At 42.8% G+C, this 16,866-nt stretch overlaps 1 protein-coding gene across 2 annotated transcripts in view; it reads right to left on the reverse strand.

Moving 5' to 3' along the window:
* Nucleotides 1-16,866, reverse strand: part of FSTL4 (follistatin like 4) — a 209,308-nt gene that overhangs the window by 101,120 nt on the left and 91,322 nt on the right. The gene's annotated exons all lie outside the window — the stretch shown is intronic.

The following is a 16,866-nucleotide window of genomic DNA, read 5'->3' on the forward strand; positions in this document are numbered from 1 at the left end:
CACCACCTGCATTTATCTTTATCTCTTCAGAGGACTGAGGTCCTAAAAGGAAAAATTAGGCACATATGTCTGCATATTCAGCTCCGCACTTGAGGAGCTCCTGCGGTTGTTGCCTTTTGTAATAGCCTGGCAGATTTTCTAAATCCTGCTGTCAGGGATACTCTCCAGCATGTTACCATCCAGATTTTATAGGGCTTCAGTTATAGACTGTCACACTCAGTTTTGTAAATCCAACAAATATTAAATTGGCTCTATGCTTTTCTATATGAATAAATTTATCCCATAAAGTAAAAATTAAATCTAGCGAAGCTGATGTTTAGGAAGTTCCACTAATGTAGCTGGTACCTCAGACTGTCACCCTGTGTCAAACATGGGGCTGATCTCAGGGAACCCCCAGAGGCAGCCTGAGGTGGCAGAAGGCCAGAGGAAGGACAGTGAGGAGTGCAGGGCTGTGGGGAGCCCCTGCAGCTGTGGAGTCACTGGTGCCTGCTCTCACCACCCTGCTGCAGGCTGAAATAAACACTGTGCTGTCCCTGAACAGGGAAAAAGGTTATTACCAGGGAAAAGCCCTCAAGCCACTCTCCCTGAAGTGACTCTGGCTTGGCTGAAAAAATCAGATTGAGCCCTCCTGACTCTGAAAGCTCACGCTGTGCCTGCAGCATCCAGCTCTTCCCCTCCTCGAGGAAATGCATCCACATGCCAAAGTGGTACAAGATATTATGACTCTTTTCTGCTCATCTGTTGGCTGGCAGAGCTCAGCAGAATGAGAAATGGCAGCTGTCCTTCTGTGCAAATCTGTTTTCTTTAGCGCAGAGCACAGTGGCTGGTGCCTTGCAGGAGCCTTGGGACAGAGCCGGGAGCAGCCTCAGGCTCCAGCTGTCCCACACTCTGTGGGTACCAACCACAGCCCACCAACAGCATCAGCACCTCCAGCTGTTCCCCTCAGATGTCCTTATGTCTGTAATGTAACTTCCCTCCAATGTAAAAGCCTTACTCTCTGCAATACTGGGTTTAAATCAAACCTTTCCTTTATATCCCATCACTGATCCTCTTGGATTAAATCTAAGATTTAATCTTAAATCTAAGAGAAGATGGTCCCACCTCAGTTTAAAGGGACAATACCCTTGTAGATCAGCTCCCCAAAGACTCTAAACATTACTCCTCTGAAAAATAACAGAAGACTTTGGCACAGTGACAACTAATGTTCCTGTCCCCTTCTTGCTGAGCTGCAACATTTTGGACCTCTTGGTCCCACTCCAACAGAAACCCAATTAAAATTCCAGGTGGGAGGCACTTCTCTGATAGCAAACCCATCTATGTCAAGGGTTTTTTTCACCCTTCATATTTTGTGCCCACAACTTCAAATGCATTATGACCTGAGAAGGTGAGAGAGGGCACAGAGGCTGAACATGTGCTCACCAGCCAGGTCAGTGCCCTCCTGCTACACAAGCAAGAACTGCAAGACAAAGCTTATTCCCTGCCCTGAACTCAGTCCCATCTAGTTTGGAGAGCTTCCTGCTGGTCAGGGATATGAAGCAGCTGATAAATTTTTCCTTCCCTCTAAACAACCTCCAAAAAGCACTGGGTCCCACTTGGGATCAGACTTGTTTTACAGAAAAAACAAGGCTATTCAGCTACTATGAGTTTATTATTCTTGACTTCTTTATTCCAAACCATGTCATTTGATGGTTTGAGAAGGCAGTATATATATTTTTTTATTCAATCACTAGCTTATTTAAGAGAAAACCTGATTACTGTACCCATTTAGTCAAGCTATTCTGTTGTACATACTATTTTAGCTACTGCAATAATATTTTTTCTCTTAGCTGGAATTTTATTTTCAATCAAAAGTTAATCCCAGAAATGTATCTAGGGCTAATGAAGACAGGGAAAGCGATTTAATTTTCTTCCACTTCTGTTTCTGCTTTGTGATTTCCATTAGTGAGCACCAGCAGTGCTACAGGCAAGGTAATGGTGACACCTGGGTGGGCTGACCCACTTACCCTGTGCTCCCCACAAGGACAGGCCAAAGCAGTTCTTACTTTACACCCTCCAGGTTTGTTTTCAGCAGCTGGGACTTTTTTTTGGCAGATATTTGCTGTTACTTGGGCTTTCCCAGCCTTCCTCCCTCAGCACTAACCCAAGTGTCACATCTACAGGGGGTTTTCACACTTGCAGGGATCAGGACTCCACCACGATCCTGGGCTGGATGGAGTCAACCCAAAAGAAGTTTTTTCCTAATCCTCAACCGAAGCCTCTCCCGGTACAACTTGAAGTCATTTCATCCATTTCATCTCATCCTGTCATTTACTACTTGGGAGTAGAGATTGACCCTCTCTTGGCTACAACTTTCTTCCAACTGGTTACAGAGAGGGAGAAAGTCCCCCTGCCTCTTTTCTCAGGCTGAACCCCCAGTTCCCTCAAGCATGGTGTGAGCCAGGGGACAGTGATCTCTTTCACTGAATTACAACCCTCCTGCATCCTTCCATGCTCAGAAAACAAAGCCACCACAAAACTGCTTTTCTTGAAAAACTGCACACTGATCTGGGCTGCCAGCCAGCCCAAGGTGAATGTGCCCATTTACCTTGGGGGCCACAGCCATGCTGCAGCTTCCAGGCAAGGCACTAAGGGTGAAATAAAGGAAAGCACAGAAGGACAGAGCTGGTGACAGCTCTGGCAGCAATTCCCAAATCCTGCTATAAACGCATAATATATTTTCCCCCATCACACTGTTGCTATGTTCAGGGTCATGGATCCAGCAGACCCCCATCCTGCACAGCAGGGTAAGGCCAGTCCATGGTGAACACATCAAAGAAAAACCAGCAGTAAGACAATTATGTCTCTTATTTTAAAAATAAGTCCAGTTTCACATGTTGCTAACATATGCTGCAGGCAGAAAGTCAGAAGGTGCTTCTAGCCCCTGTCAAATCAATACCTTCACTTCCTTCTGGAGAAAATCACACTCCCCAGCTCTGCTGGAAGTGGATCCCAAGCCTCTCTCCAGAGTGGGGATGTGACAGACTGCCTGGGTCTCACACCTTTGCACGTTTTCCCTGACATCCCAGACATCTGAGGGCTGCAGTGACACAGCAGCAGTTGGGCAGAGCCCAGCAGTGCTGAGCTGTTCAGCAGCACACAAGTAAAAGCAATGAAGTTCTGTCCCAGGGTGTGAGATTGATAATTTGCTCCTTTGACTGAACTAACAGATCGATAGAGAAATGCACTACAACTCTAATATATATATGCATATAAATATATCATTTATATACTTATTCTTACTGTAGTGGAAGATCAGAGGGAAAACTTCTCCAGGTCATTTGAAGTACTCTGACCTGAAATTATAACTTTATACTAAGTCTGGCCAGAGCTCAGAAATTATCTGTGCTTGGGATGTCTGAGCTGATGTGCTGCTGCACAACCCAGACCTGATGCTATTTATTCCAAACAAAATAAGGTTCAGTAACCAGACATGGATGTCCTAGAAAAGACACTGCCTGCTCAGCCAAGTTATGGAGGAGACACATTCAGGCTACTCAAAACATCTGGAAAGTCAATATCAAAGACAGCAAGATTCTCCTGCAGCAAAGATCCTTCCCCTTTACTAAGCATTATTATTGCATCTTTTAACCTAAGTTCCTCAGAGACTGCTGGCACTGAGCTGGTTTATACATCTTGGAGAGCAAAGCTCTCTATTTCCCCTCCTTCCCTCTCACTCTCTCCTGCTGTCCTGACATCTGTAATCTTCTTACACTGTGCCAAGCATCTACCAACTTTATCTACTAAATACTGTCTCTTTAAGCTTCTGCCACCTCTGGTTCTGTTCTTCCAGGTATTACAAATCTGACTGTTAAGCAAAAAGAACGTCAGAAAAGCTGTCTGTGTGCCCTCTCACTTATCCCCACTCTCCTCTCTCTCTGCTGACTGCCCCCAGCAGTTTCCTTTGCAACACAAACTCATCATTAGCAGTTTATCTCATCTCAGGCTGCTCTCCTTGGTAGGTCTGGCTAATGGATGTCTCTCAGCTTGGTTTCCTTGTTAGAGCTTCCCAGGGACTTGGATTCTGCTCACAATAGCAAGCTGTGTTGGGAGGTTTTGTTTGGATGTGTTGGAAAAGGTTCTTCCCCCAGAGGGTGTTTGCACACAGGAACAGCTCCCCAGGGAAAGGACACAGCACCAAGGCTGACAGAGCCCAGGGAGCATTGGGACAATGGTGACACTGCTGGGGTTATCCTGTGCAGGGCCAGGAGCTGCACCTGATGATCCCTGGGGGCTCCTCCTAACTCAGCATTTTGTGATTCTGTGATTTCAGCTGACCACCGCTGCTCTTCAGAGATGGGTTTTGAAGCGTTCCTTCCCTGCCCTGTTTCTGAACATCAGAAACGCCACCACATGTGTCCCAGGTGCTGTGTGGTACTGACAGCTGACCCCCTGTGTGCACTCAGGCACCATCCCCACCACTCAGCTGGGGAACCAACACACAGAGAGACACCCACACAAATTCTGGATGAGCTAAAATTGCTATTCTGCCATGCCCTAAACTGATTCTTCAATTCTAGTCCATTATCTCCCTCTTCATGCTGGGGAAGGTCTCCAATGAAACAAGCCCTTCTTATCTGTTTAGAGCATTTTCAAACCCAGTGAAGCCTAGAACTGTTTGAATTAAAAAAAAAAAAAAAATAGAAAAACAATAAGACAGAAGAAGAGTAAAAGAAAAATCCAGCATTTTAAGGTGTGATTGCTAAAATGTGGCAAATAACTGTCAAATTTACATGCTCTGCTCCAAGCAATGCTGCTTCTTGCTCTGTTTTGCAGCAGCCACTTAATTCATCCTGTTTAGCACTTCTGCATGCTTTGGCAGAAAAAATATTGATCAGCCTGCCAAGGAACACAGAATGCCATTATGTTTTTATGTCAGAACTCAGTAATGATCTACATTTATCAAGAGCATCCTCCCTGTGAAAGGTCAGTGGTGAATGTAGCTAAATTGTGATGACAGATCATTAATCCAGCTCCCTCAATAATTGTCCTCTTTAAAAATTTTACTCCTGGTTTCTGTGAATTGCTGCAGGTTTTTATACTTGGATCCCACAGCAATCTTCAACCCAGTTCTGAGTAAAAGCAGATAATAGAGGAACAGCAAGGCTGGAGATGAAAGTGTCCTTCAAAGGAATGCAGGGTACAAAATAAAAACAAACTGAGGAAGTGAAAAGCTTCCTTTGATGGGGAAACTAATCTCCCAGTGAAATATTACTGTGCAAGGTGCCTTACAATACAATGATTACTCGAAATGTCAGCACTTCTTTAAATATCAAAAATGATCTGATAACACCTACAGAGCACCAATCTCTGAGACCTTGGTGTGCAGATCACCTGACAGCAGATGTGAGCCTGAACACACACAGGAGTCTTCAGGGGATTTGAGTCCCCCTGGCTCCTGAGCTATTTCTCAGCAAATCTACACGGGCTGCAAGAATGGCAGGGGGCACCTGCAGCTCTTCCTAAAATCCTTGAGAGAAGCTGTGCAGCCATTAGCATCCAGGCTAAGAGTGTGTGATTACCAAGAAACACACAACAAGGCATATAAACAAGTTCAAACTTCTTGTGACCCTTCAAAAACTCTCCAGAAGTTTCCCCTGAGTGGCATCTCCACACAGCTGGAGCACAAGTACCCCGTCCATATGCTCTCAGCCCTTGAAAATCTGAAACTGTGCCGCCGCTCCCAGCACAGGGTCAGACTCAGTGTGGTGTTACCCCTGCAGGTGAGATAGGACATAACAACCCAGAGCTGCCAGCCCTGTTTGGCTCCTGGATCTCAGCATCACCTGCCTGAAATCCACCCACCAGGGCAGGACAGTGCTCCGGCTCACTGTCCCCGTGGGGGAGGATGGTAACAGCCCAGTACAAATAACCCACCACTGAAGGGGGAACTCCAGTGGCACTAATTCTCTAGGCAGCCCTTCAGCACCACCGTATGTGGCAAAAAAGAGCAGTTTGGAGCAGGCTGGAGTGTCATTTCTGAGGCAGGAGGCATTGGAGGTGTCAATTTATTTGACAGATCCTCTCAGACCATGCTGACTATTTTCAGCTGTTCCTATGGTAGTTTTCAAGCTCCAGGAAGAAATTCAGTGCAGGAGATGAGAGCACTAAGATTTGTTTTCTCATCTGTATCTATAGGGCAAAAAAGATATAGTTACTGAAAATAACATTTCTAGACAAAATTAAAGCGGTTGGAGAAAAGTCCTGTTTTCAAAACAGCCCTTTCCTGTGTTTCACCCAGGTTTTACCTGGAATTGTTAGAAGGATCAGAAAATGACTAAGCTAAAATGCTATGAATTTATTTCTGAGTGTGGCTCTTTAATTCTTGTGCCATTTATGGCAAAATTCCTCATCAGCACCAGCCTGTTTTCCTACATACAAAATTAAAGTGTTGGCTGAACAGTGGAAATGTGGTCCCAAAAGATCAGACAGCTGAACCTGAGTGAGACATTACGTGAACTCTTTACCCCAATGATCTGCTGCATTACAGCCTGCTTGACTCCACAGAACAAGTTTACATGGGGACAGGAAAATTAAAGATGACTTCAGTTCTTCAGGGGTCTCCTTGCAAATCCCCATTCTGCCATGCAAATTTTTTACCTGTCTCTTTCTATCTATCTTCCTCTTCCTTTAATTGCTTGTTTCTGCACATGCATGGAGAGTTTGGCTGGACTTTTCTCCCAATTTTCCTGTGTGGCTGGAAAGAAGAAAATAACTGCTTTTCTCAACAATTTACATGGACAGACTCCTCTGAGCAAGTGCAGCTGCAGGAGGAGAACAACAAGAAATCTTTTTTGAATTGTCAATTTCTTCCAATTTAGAGATTTCTGTGAGTTTTGAATCTTCCCAACTCTGATTTTTATAGGCTGTAAATACTACAGGTTGGATATTAGGAAAAAATTCTTCATTGAAAGAGTGGTTAAACCTCGGAAGAGGCTGCTCAGGGAAGAGGCAGAGTCATCATCCCTGGAAGAGTTCAGAAAATGAGCAGATGCAGCACTTTGCAACGGGACAGTGGTAATGGGGATATCTGGCTGAGGGTTGGACTTTCTGATCTTGGAGGTCTTTTCTGACCTTAATGATTCCAGGATTCTATGCAAAGTCTGAGCAAACCAATTTAGGATGAAGAGAAATTAGCCCAAATCTTAATATATAAACATCAGTGATAACAACCACTTAACTTCTGATCATTCAGAGAAAGCATCCTATAAACCACCAGGCTGTGCTCTGCAGCAATTACACTGCACATAACCCCACTGCAGCGTTCCTGTAACACCCGATAATGACACAGGGAGTGTTCTGCTGCCTCCAAACATCACTGAAGACCATCTCTGTGCACAGAGGAAGCCACACACCACAGATGTGACATTAAGGCAACGCTGCTAATTACATCCTGTTCCCTCACAGCATCACCTGCCTGCCTCCTTCACACACAACCAAGCCCCTCAAAGGCTGAGTACCTGTTTTATTCCTGAGTTGAATTTACAGGTTAAGTGAAACCCTGGTTCAGTTCCTGCTAAGAGGAGCAGATGTTTAACTTCATGCAAATTCATGAACATCCTTCAGTTGCCTCTGCTGAAAAAATTCAATTAACAATAAAAATCCAAACTAACTTGCTTATCTTAGGGATATGTTTCAGCTAATAAGATGTACATTTATCAGGTATCCATATATAATTTAGCAGCAACTGGGAGCTCACCAAATTTATCACAGAAATGAAATGGAATATATGCTATGAAGTAGATACTATTAAACAATAGACATTTACAACCTGGAAGAGTTAAAGCTTGCCTCAGTGTATATTTGTTCCAATATTTCATTTTATTACAAGAAAAAGCACCCATCTATTACTCTGCAAGTTTTAAAAATATATTAAAAACTTACAGCATGAGAATATTAATTCCCAGTTCTATAAACAAAAACTCTATTCCTACCTTAAACAATTACCTTCCAAACTGCATAAAGCTAAATGAATCGTATGCCTCAGCCCCTAATGCACAGAAAGAGGTCGATGAATTTGCAGCCTTTCTTGGGAAGCCCAAGAATTACAACTTGGTTTGCCAAGTCCAAAGGCAAGTTCTAGATTTGTGTCCTGCCTGGAATGGAGCAGGAGCAGCCCCAGGGAGGGAGGCAGGAGGAAACCTGCAGGTGGGAAAACACACAATAAACCTAATTTATCAAGTGCCTATCACCACCTAGGCAGTGTGCCACAGATTTATAGGTTTGCAAAGCCAAGGGGGATTATGTGCACACTCTGACCTCCTGCCCCAAGTTCAACAAGATTTTCCCTGCAGCAACTCCATAATTTGTTTGCTCTATAGCACACCACCCAGGAAGGCTTCCAGCCCTAATTTAAGCATCAAAGAGCAATTTTTTCAAATGATTGCTTAGTCTCAGTGGGCAAACACATTTTATTATTAATTTGTTTAGCTTCAATTTCCATCCACTGAATTTTGTTACACATATTATCTGGTACATCACACTAAGTCTCACATTCCACATCACCTTCCCAGGTCCGCTCTGCTGTTGTGCTCATCTCATGTTACACCTGTCCTCTCCAGGAGCTGTGGGATACAATGGATCTCACTAAGGCAGCTCACATTCTGAAGGACTGGGTTTTCTCTCTTTTTTGGGAATTTTATCCTTCTGTGGTTGGCAAAAAAAATGGCTGTGGCCATGTTTGCAAGAACCTTTGGCTTCTAGTCAGCAGTGGGTGGCTTTTCCAAAATTGAGTGCCCACCCCTGAGTGGGCTCAGACCCTTCCTGGTACTACAAGGTGGTGGTGGGCACACACTACTTTGTGTGCACTGCCCACAAAGAGCACAAACGCGTTCCCAAGCCAGGGATTTCTAGATGATTTGATGGGTGATTGCTCTCATTGCACCAGAACATCTCTCCCAAAGATCCACTCAGACAGCATTCCCATAAACTATTTAGCATAAAGAAGATGTAACTAACAGCAATGCCTGAGCTAGGAAAGCACAAAAGCAAACAAGGCTATTCTGATTATATTTGCGGCCTGCTGAGTATTAGCTGTTATTTTTGTGTTAAAAAATTAAAAATTATTGTCAAACCAGAGGGAAGAAACAATGTCATGAACATCAATGCAGATGAAGGAACACCACACAGTCAAGGCAAACAACTCATAACTCCTATATTGCTTGTCTCAACTATTAGGTGAGTGTAAATATAACAGATATCCTGAGTGAATTATGCATGAGTCCTATGCTGAAAACTGTCTGTTTCTAATGATTAATTTACTCAAAACACAGCCCACTCTCCTGTAAATCTATTACTCCCCACAGAGATGTGATCTTACACACACACACTCACACACTCAGCTCTCTGTGACTGTTGTGTACTCTCTCTAAATTATATTATATATACAATAAGATTATATTGTTCTGCTTTTTAAAAGCTATTAAGCTAAACTAGTGATGCTGCATCCTAAGGTGCAGATAAGGGAGGAGGGGAGCAGGAGAGGAAAATGTCCCTTATAGAGGTCTTTTAACAATAACAACAAAAATACTTGTCTAATTATTCAAGAATCCCATCCCAAAACAAACGGTGTAGTGAATTGCTTCAGTGATTGAGAAACACTGTACTGAAAGAGCCTGGGAAGACAGTGGGATTTTTATAAAGGGTAAGAAAGAAGAAAATAAGAGAGGTGACTGGGCAGGTGCAAGGTGGGTGCTGAGGATTCTCAATTGGACCCATAAGGGATACTGCATAATACTGCTTTCCAAAATGGAAAACAAAACAAAACAAAATGACCAACAAAAAAGCAAATAGACCTATTTGTGAAAAGACACACTCCCAGATAGTAACAGCTGAGCAGCACTCCTGAAATCAGGGGTGTTCTCTGTAAATCCAGGTTTGAATTTCTGTTTCATCACTTCAGCAAATCAAAGGTAATTAAAGGCAAACCCGCTGTGTATGACTATGTATGACATCTCCATTTGTGTGATTTGTACTTTCTGGGGTCAATCATCCATCCCAGAGCCCTGATGCTCCATGGCAGCACAATGGGACAATCCAGGAAGCTCCACACTCAGTCTGCACAGAGTGGTAAAACCACTCTGCTTTTAACTAGATGGTATTAATTTTACATATTTCCTTATGCTTTTGCTGTAAGGATGGTTGGATGACAGGTTTCTTTCCATGGGCTGAACCTTTGGGCCAGCAGCAATAGCAGGAAGGCTCTGACGAGCACAGTTTCATTGTGATGGGCTATGAAGGAGTATTTGGAGGACAGCTGGAGGTCAGCAGGGAATTTTGGGGTGTTGGGAGCAGTCTGTACTGATCTACAGACTTCTCCCTGTCCATGTCTGTCCAATCCATTGAGACAAGGTTCTCAAAGTGCTGTCAGAGAGCTCCTGCCATGGCTTTAAAGCCTTGAGTGTTGCCAAAACACAAACAGCAGAATAAACACAGCACAACATCTGCTGGGACCCTTCTATCTGTACACACAGCAGCATCAGATGCTGTGTCAGTGATGGATTGCAGCCTCAATACAGAGGCAGCAAAAGCAGGAGATGGACAAGAAGTTAAGAGCTATCACCCTTGGCTTGATGCATATCACCACAGACAGGGGAAAACCCAAACCAAATACATCCAGCAGAGGAGTTGTTTGAAAGCCAGTAATATCGTTTGCAATGTATCTGCAGTGAACACCAGTTTGCACCTGATGCTGTGCTTTAGCTTAATTCTTCACACCTGAGATTGCTATTTTTAAATGAAGGGAATTAACCTCTCAGACCATTAATGTCTGGGGAGTGCTGCTTTGTTAACAATGAAGCCAAATCTCCCTGAGTGATCTGCAGGACAGAAATAAATAAACAAGGTCTTTCTGGCCATTTGAAGCACCTGAAACCATATATGATAAAACCTGTCATTATGAGCTGGAAGAGTTAATTAACATACAGTGATAATTAGCTTCACTCACTCTTCACTTCAGCAGTTATGTGAGGAAGAGTCTCAATCCATCTGAGTGTGCAGGAAGCCAGACATGCCTATCACTGTATCCAACACTTATTCTTCATTTCTGTATGTAAAAAGTCTTCAGTACTTCAATTCAGACACCCTTTAATTTAAAATAACCAAACCAAACAGGCTTTTATTAGATAAACAGGACGTTTGCTCATTGTGCCTGCTTCAGTTGGTGATGCTACGCAAGCTGCAGTTTGACATTTTACAAACCTCTACCTTATTCCTATTAGAGAAAGCAAAATTGTCTGTATTCCTCTGGGAAGTAAGCAATGCTCACTTTTTTATGGCTGACTGGTATATCTATCAAATACTTCTAGATAGTAAATGTGTTATTTGGAAGCTTTAATAAACGTTAAAGTCCTCCGGCACTAATGTAAATTTTGCAGATTCTGTTCTGCTCTGAAACACCTTTCCAAACAATTCACTGGCTCTGCTGTCAGAAGGAATGCTTCACTATCACTCAGTGCTTGAGATTTCATGAATCTGACTCCCTGGTAAAGGTATTTTTCATTTTTACTGTCTGGGGTCTTATCTGTATGAAGTATGCACAGGAAAAGTGGCCAGCAATGTGTACTGCAAAGGCCACCATGCACCATCCTTGGTGATGGACACAGTCAAGAACAATATTTTCTTTTTCTTGGGTATTTGTGTGCACAGGTTTTCTCTGATACCTTCTTGGAGACACTTTTACTTCTATCACAAGACGACAGGATCTGCCACAGGACAGCTTCATCCTCTACCACAGAGACTTTAAAGCAATTCTGAGCCCACTGCCTGTGGTTACCTGTTCTCTCAAGAACATCCCTACTCTGAAGGTGTGTGATTTTAACAACAGGGAGAACAGAGAGTATGTGCACACACAGGGGAAGCAGTTCTCATGACATTTTCAATACAAAAGCAAGAGGAAAACACCCTAATTCTCCAGAAATTGTGTGTCCTTCCACATCCTCAAAGGCATTCAGAGAAATCCTCTGCAAAACCGCTGATTTACAGCACTTCCCACCTTGCACTTGAAGTGTGGAGTCTCCCATATCCTCCTGCAGAGCACTAAAGGGCAGCACATGTAATTACAGTAAGCAGGAGTATTTATTATTGTTAAGGATGTGTGTAATGGTCTGATAACGATGTGCTGTGCCTGTTGTTCAGATGTCATTAGGAGACCTCTCAGGCATCTCATTAGCAGACCGTAACATACACCCTAAAGGGTGTTACTGCAATTATAAAATGTTAACTTCTGAAGAGGAAAACATGCACAAGGGACAGAAAGTACTTCTAATGGAGAAATAAGGCATTAGAAAAGGAGTAAGAAACTTCACACAGAAAACTCTTAAATTAGTCCAGAAACAACAGATTAAAGGGAAACATTTACAACATGCACATGTAGACACCAGAGCCTACCTACTCCTCCAGAATTTAATGAGGTCAAAAGTACTCCAATTAGTAGATAAAGAATAGCTGGGTTTTTGTTATTATAATCACACACATATACATTGTGTTATTATACACATATGACACTCCAGAAACCAATACAGTTGGAGAGTGAAATCGTGCCATTAATGACTCAATGGCTCTATGCTATGTAAAGTGATAAACCCAATGCTTTCCATGTGACAAACAGTGCAGATGAGGACTCCAATGCCTATTGCACCAACCTGCCCAATCAACCAGAGCATTCAACTCAACCTCTGAATACACCCTGACCTGTCTATAAAAGGCACCTGCAGCATTTACAACTCTGAGAGCCCCAACAGAGAGAAAAACACAAATTCATCTACTCTAACTTCCCACTTACACCACAAACCCACATCACTGCTCCCTGTCCTCTCCTTTCAGAGACCAGGCAACAGAAACAACAAGATTTTTATTTCTGCTCTAAATCCATGGTATGAACAGCAAATACAGCAGATCAAGAAACAGAATGAATAAATAAAAGCTCACCGATGCTACAGGCTGAATTTTGGGGATTAATTCCTCTCCTCTTTCTTTGTGGGATTTCTTTTTAATATTTTCTCTTAAGCACTATAATGATGGATGATGAATGGGACAGTTATCTGAGCACTGGGAGTGCTTTGCTGCTGACGAGTCAAATAACCTTTCTGCAGTTCAGGGTACCAGTTCTGGAGCAGATCTGCTGGAGGCCTGTCAAGATAACAATATCCCCACACCAACTGCTGGCAGTGGGATTTTTCATTATATATTTCACTAAACTACAGAGGGAAGCTTCTTACCACAGTAATAAGGGGATGAAAACATGTTTTTTCCTGAAGATTTTCAGCACTGAGAGTGTCATATTCCAGGGTAAATCATGAATGACAAATCACTGTGTTTTGATCCATGAGAGCAACACATCGAGAGGGAATTAGGACAGTTTAAGATCTGGGACAAAGGGAGCAATGGCCCCAAGGGAGGTGCCTGTCCAGGCAGAGCAGGGCTGGCACTGGCACCTCTGTCCCTGCCTTGCAGGGCTGCAGCCCATGCTCTGCCTCAACACGCTCCCTCCAGACCTCCCCAAAGAAAGGGGCTCCCCAAATTTCATCTCACTGGGCTGGAATGACCTCTGTAAGAAACACAACACAACATTCAGACCATTATTTGATAGCTTTGTCTGCATCCACATCAACAGAATGAAAACAAATGAACCATTCCCTCTGTTGGCTGATGCCCTCTGATAAGCAGTGGCCAAATGCATTATTGGAACAAAGCTCCCAACTCAAACTTCTCCAGGCAACTAAAGTAACCTCTTGAGTTTTTTTTTTGTTTGTTTGTTTGTTGTTTTTTTTTTTAAACAACGACAATCTGAATTGTCATTGGCAAATATCTGAAAACTTTAAAAACTAATATTCTTTTTATGAATTTTTATGTTTCATACACTAGAATTTGTAAAACCACAGAATGTTTTGAGCTGAAATCACTGAAGTAGAAAATGTATCTATGGCTGTCAGATAAATTTGTTTTCAGCTATGAAAAAAATATATTGCTATCTCCCATAAAGCAGTATCCTGGCATCCCAAATATATCAGCCAACAGCTCCTTGGTCTAATTCGTATTTCAAAGATATTGCAAGTGACCCATACATGAAATGTGATGGTGGTATTTGTGAGCAGATTTGTAGCAGCAGTGTAAACCCATTGACTTTTACAAAAAAGAGACAGAAAGATTACACATCTGGATCTCTGCTAAGGGGTGCAGAAGGTCACCAGCAATGCCACCTCTGCAGCTGGAGATGTTTGTACCACAGACACAAATACAGAAATGCATTCCCACACAGCGGTTCCCTTGCACATCACTGTGCTCAGCACTTCTTATCTCTCACATCCATGGAAAACACAACACACACCAGGGCCCTGAGAAAACCAGCAAATGTCAGAGGAGCAGCATCTTTAGTAATACTCAAAATCTGATCATTGTTTCCTATGACACACAAAGAACCCACACTGTTCTCTGGCTGCGCCACTCCATAGGTCACCTTTTCTCCATGTCTTTGAGAATCTTATTTAATCCTTTTGACTTCCAGTTCATTCACTCCCTTCTGAAACAATCTGCTGTTCACTCCATACATCCAGACCTGAGGAAACTCATAGGAAACCCTGGGCATTGAAGTTTCAGGAGAAGCCATCCCAGAGCCTTCCAAACCCTGCCTTGGGAAGCCATGCATGGTCTCCTCCTGCTAATGAACAACCTTCCCTGCAAGGCTTTATCAGGATCTTTTGTCTTGGGAGCTTTGTGGCATATTATGGCATAATTGCTTTCTGACTGATATTCAAATGTAAAATCTTTAATTCATTACATCTTACAAAAGAACTCAATTTTCATGTCAGTTAGAAGATCTCCATGGTGTTTTAGGTTCCCTACCCAAGGCATGGGGCTGGAATGAAATGATCTTTAAGGTCCCTTCCAATCTAAACCATTCTGTGATTCTTTGATTCAAGGTTAAAATGCATTTCAAGGAAGCTAAGCCTGAACTTTGAAAAAAAAAACCCCATTATTAGAAACCAGAGAGACACAGAAATAAATTTGTTTTCCCATTTTTAATTTATTAACTCCTCAAAAGCCATTTAGGAAGGCTTTATCTGAGAAGGGGTCATGCTCCACAAGCACATTTTCCATGGGCACTATTTGTCATTGAGGGAGGTGTAGTTAACACACTTTGGCCAATGCCTCATTCCATGGTACTTCCCTCCCTTGGCTGTTCCTCTTCGAGGGAGGGATGCAATGAACACCTCAGGTAAAAACCAAATAGCACTGCTCAAGATGGTGATAATGGCAATTTAAAACAACAGCTGGCAGAAGTACCTGCAGATGGGACTGAGTCACAACACACTGCAGCTACAGTATTTCCTTCAAGGAGTGGAATGCTGACAAAGTACAACTGCAGGAGACTTGGCACTCAGAGGGTTGACAAATCAGGACACTTTCTAGGGAAGGATGTCACCAGCAACATCCTCCATCACTCCACCATGATGGCACTGCTGTGAGACAGTGTCAAGCCTTGTGGAGGCTGCCCTAGTAAATAAAAAATGGGAGCAGTCCTCAGCATCGAGCATTAAACTAATCCCTTGGCTCCAGCCATCAGCTACTGCTTATCTGCACGTCAGCTTTTCTAATACATTGCCTGTGAGCTTGAAATATCCCAAATCTGTATCAAGGGGTAGGGGGAGAAGGAGTTTGCCTTCTCAAAAGGAGCACCTTTTAACAGTGCTTTTTCACAGCCATGCACTATGAGACTGCAGATAAAGGTTTTTGACTATAAAACTTACAAAAATGAAATAATCAGCTGCATCTCTCAGAACCTGGAACATGCATTGATCTACATTATAAAATATCTGGGATTATTTTTATTCCTTACAAGTTTAAATATGAAGCGTAACTAAACTTCACTCAAGCACACATCACGATACAGACAATGGAGACATTAAATTCCATTATTCCTTCTATCTGCTAAAGCCAGAACTGAGCATAATGACCTAGAAACCTGGGAATTCTTTAATCTAAACTATCCTGACCTTGGTGGCAGCACATGGCCCCATATTCAACCATCTCAGCAGGACATGCATATTATGATAATACCTTTCTATACATTTATGTACATAATGCACACACAAGGACACAGTGCAGCACTAGCAGGGCCCAACTCTCCATGGCTCTGAGACAGCAGGACACAGGGGAGCTGCTTGCTGGCAAATTCAGCAAATTCAGCACTGGCAGCCTTATGGTCAAAAATCATGCCCTAAACTGTGTCAATCAGGTCCCTAATAGGAGTAAAGCTTGGGACATATTTCTGCTTTTGCAAGTGAGTATCCACTGCATGGGAAAGCTTACACTCTCAGAAAAAACCCATCCCAAATTAGAAAATAAAAATTCTAGGAATGGAACTGTACTGCTCTTCCTTTAATGCTGTATTACAAGGGAAATATTAGTATTTTCTTCAGAAAAAAAGGGTATCTAATGAGCCAGAACCAACAGCTTTCAAAACATCCCCAGCACCTGGTTTGGACTTTTTTACGTCATTATTTTCTTTCCCTTTGTAATGTTTTAAATGTTTCCCTTTGCAGTGATTTAAATGGTGTTCTTTAGCAGGGATCTCTCCCCTTCAGCTCATTCAAGCATGTAGCTCTACTCATGCCATGGAGAGATGGTCACTTTGTCACCCCTCTAGCCTTAAACTCTCCTAAACTGAACGCTGGCAATGCCTGGAAATGGATGCCCTGGCAGGAGAACTATTTATGTTTGACACTTGCTTTAAATGCAGAGCCAAAAGAAATTTCCTTTCATTAAAATATCTAATTAGAGATTCTTTTTAAACATTGGAAAAAAATCCTGTCTTGTTTTAGATGAAGAGTT

The sequence above is a fragment of the Ammospiza nelsoni genome, chromosome 16 (genome assembly GCF_027579445.1).
Source record: "Ammospiza nelsoni isolate bAmmNel1 chromosome 16, bAmmNel1.pri, whole genome shotgun sequence".
NCBI classification, from domain to species: Eukaryota; Metazoa; Chordata; class Aves; order Passeriformes; family Passerellidae; genus Ammospiza; species Ammospiza nelsoni.